The sequence below is a fragment of the Castor canadensis genome, chromosome 8 (assembly GCF_047511655.1).
Source record: "Castor canadensis chromosome 8, mCasCan1.hap1v2, whole genome shotgun sequence".
Taxonomy (NCBI): Eukaryota; Metazoa; Chordata; class Mammalia; order Rodentia; family Castoridae; genus Castor; species Castor canadensis.
In genome coordinates this window covers 87690561-87693849 of record NC_133393.1, presented here as the reverse complement: position 1 = coordinate 87693849, position 3289 = coordinate 87690561, and the positions used below count along the sequence as shown (strand labels likewise).

General features: G+C 39.6%; 1 non-coding gene across 1 annotated transcript; it reads left to right on the top strand.

The window, feature by feature from the left end:
* The first annotated feature begins 929 nt into the window (after positions 1-929).
* On the top strand, positions 930-1036 carry LOC141426008 (U6 spliceosomal RNA). The gene has a single exon (XR_012451122.1). It is a non-coding gene; the product is annotated as a U6 spliceosomal RNA (small nuclear RNA).
* Positions 1037-3289: the final 2253 nt, after the last annotated feature.

The following is a 3289-nucleotide window of genomic DNA, read 5'->3' as shown; positions in this document are numbered from 1 at the left end:
TTTCACTGTTGGAGATTTATTTTGGGTTTGGGGGAAAAAAAGAAACAAAAATCATCTTTCTCTCTCTCTCTCTCTCTTTTTTTTTTTTTTTTTTTTTTGGTACTGGGGTTTGAAATCAGGGCTTCAAACTTAACCATCACTTGGGTCACACCTCCAGCCCTTTTTGCTCTTATTATTTTGGAAATAGGGTTTCACTTTTTTGCCCATGCTAGCCTGTGTCACAATTCTTCGGTTTTATGCTTCCTGTTATACTGAGATGACAGATGCACACTGCTGTGCTCAGCTGTTTTCCATTGAAATGGGGATCTCATTAACTTTTTTGCCCAGACTGGCCTGAAACTGTGATCCTCCCAATCTCAGCCTCTCATATAGCTAGGGTTACAGGCATAAGCCACCAGTACCCAGCTTTTTTTTTTTTTTTTTTTTTGAGACAGTCTCATTATGTAGTCAAGGTTATAATAGCCTGGAACTCGAGATCCTCCTGCCTCAGCTTCTGGGGTATTAGATTACAAGTGTGAACCACCACACTCAGCTTATCTCTTTTCTTATTCCTAAGTTTCGTATTATAGTCCATGATGTCTGATTTTTTAAAATATGGCATTTTGTTTTGAATCAAAGTACTGTTTGGAAAAGATGTGCTTGAAATAAGCTCATTATTTAAAAACACAAAAAGGAGGTAAAAGAATTTAGCATAGATTTAATGGGATTAGAACCTTATAGTTTCAAGTGCTAGATGTTGCTAATAAGCCTTTTACAAAGCAATAGGAAGAAGTTGTTTCGTGGAGGTCAAGAATATACAAGCAGAGCAGGAATTAAAAAGAAAACAATGGGCTGGGGATGTGGTACAGTGGTAGAGCATCTGCTTAGCATGTGTGAGGCCCTGGATTCGATCCCCAGCACCACAAAAATACATCAAAAAGCTATTTTCAGAGCTCACTTCGGCAGCACATATACTAAAATTGGAATGATACAGAGAAGATTAGCATGGCCCCTGAGCAAGGATGACACCCAAATTCGTGAAGCGTTCCATATTTTTGGAACTGGAGAACATCATTCTGAGTGAGGTCAGCCAGGCTCAGAAGACCAAAAATTGTATGTTCTCCCTCATATGCAGACTTTAGATCAAGGGCAAATGCAGCAATGTTGTTGGACTTGGATCACATGACAAGGGGAGAGCACATACAGAAGATATGGGGATAGGTAGAAAACCCAAAACATGAAAGCTTTTGATGTCCCCACTCCAGAGGAACTAATACAGAAACCTTAAAGTGACAGAGGTCAACATGATAAGGGGATCAGGAACCAGTGTAAAACTCAGAGATAAATCAACATGGGTACACGAAAGCAATGTTAGGAATCTTTCTGTATGGCTATCCTTAACTCAACTAGCAAAAATGCTTTGTCTTCCTTATTATGCTTGTGTCTTTTCTTCAACAAAATTAGTGATAAGGGCAGAACAGGACCTACCTGGAATTGAGGGGGGGAGGGGGGAGAGGGTAGGAGAGGGGGGCAGGGTGGAGAAATGACCTAAACAATGTATGCATATGTGAATAAATAAATCTAAAAAAAGCTATTTTCAAACAACTTAGATATATGTGAGAATGATGTATATTGGATTACTTCATATGTGTGGCTTGAGTAATGATGAAGGCAATTTGAATAACATTGTATTATAAAATCTTAGTGGAAAACATTATCTCTAAGTAAATATTTTATGTATGATTTAAAATGTGTTGCTAAATAACATTTGACTTTAATGCTTACATGAGGTTGACCAAAAACTCTTAGTTTTCTCCTTGACAAAATAGGAATTGCCTTATGGTACATTTAGGCACATATATTAAAATATGCAATGTATTTTATTAAGTATTTTCATTAGGTATGAGAGGACACAAAAATGGGCTGATAGGAACTTGATAGAAAACAGGAAGAAAACTTGACTGTAGTTCAATTGTGTAGCACTTGCCTAACATGCAAGAATCTCTGGGTTCCATCCCCAGCAGTGTTTAAAAATAATAATAAATTTAAACTAGGTGTGATGGCACACACTTGTAGTCCCATCTACTCAAGAGGCTAACACAGGAAGATCACTTGAGCCCAAAAATTTGAGCCCAGCTGAGGCAACATGGCAAGACTCTGTCTCAAAACAAAACAAAAACCAAAAAACAATGCCAGACACTAGTGACTCATGCCTATAATCCTAGCTACTTGGGAGGTTGAGATCGAGAGAATTGCAGTGTGAGGCCAACCCAAGCAAATAGTTCATGAGATCCCTTCTCTAAAATAACCACAGCAAAATAGACTGGAGTTGTGGCTCAAGTGGTAGAATACCTGCTTTGCAAGGGTGATGCCCTGAGTTCAAATCCCACCCTACCAAAACAAAACAAAAAAAGCAGAGTTGAAAACTTGGTTCAAACAAATAGATGCACATTAAAATAGTTTATTTACTCATTAATTCATAATTATTGAGCAATTACCCCAGGCCAGGCATTGTTTTGTTGCTTGGATAAACCAGAGATCAAAGATTCCAACACTAGTGTGTGGATACACCTTGATAAGGCTGCAGCCATCTTGAGTTAGAACTGCCGTGATCACCCTTGAGTAATACTATCTGGATTTTCTCCATAGTTTCCCAGCAAATCATAAATAAATAAAACCACTAGAGACATGTGGGGCTTTACAATTGGATCCTAGCTCCAGAGAGGCACCTCTTTGATATTATCTTAAAATAAAACAGGTACATTCTAGCCAGGATGAAGTCACTTTTACCCTCACCTACAAATCTGTCCTTTCTGACTCAAATTGCAGGGATTCAACTGGTGTGGCTGCCACCTAAGACAACATTTGTGTCAGTAAGTCTTCCAATAAATTGCAGTCTATGCAATCTTAGATCTGTCTGTCTCTCTTCAGTTGGGGCCATTCCTCATACCATTCCTCAGGCCATTCCTGAGTTGTTCTGAAACAATTGGTGCGCCATCTAGGAGAGCAATGAAATGGGCATGGAAAGGGAGCATGAGCACCTGTAGGGGGGAAACCCTGAGTTGGCCAGCTAACTCTATGTGGAGAGGAATGAAATGGTCTGTATATGAAATGCTTGCAACCTGTTGAATGAGGAGAGAGATACCCCAAAATTGACTATTTGGAGCAGCTGTTTGCTAAATGCTGCTTCTCTCACTGGCGTAAGGATTAACACAAGGTGCTGCTCCAGTGGGATGGCCATTGCTGTTGGCCATTGATGCTCAGCTGGGTGTGGCCAAGAGAGAAAAGAAATTAGAAGAAGCTGGGCGCT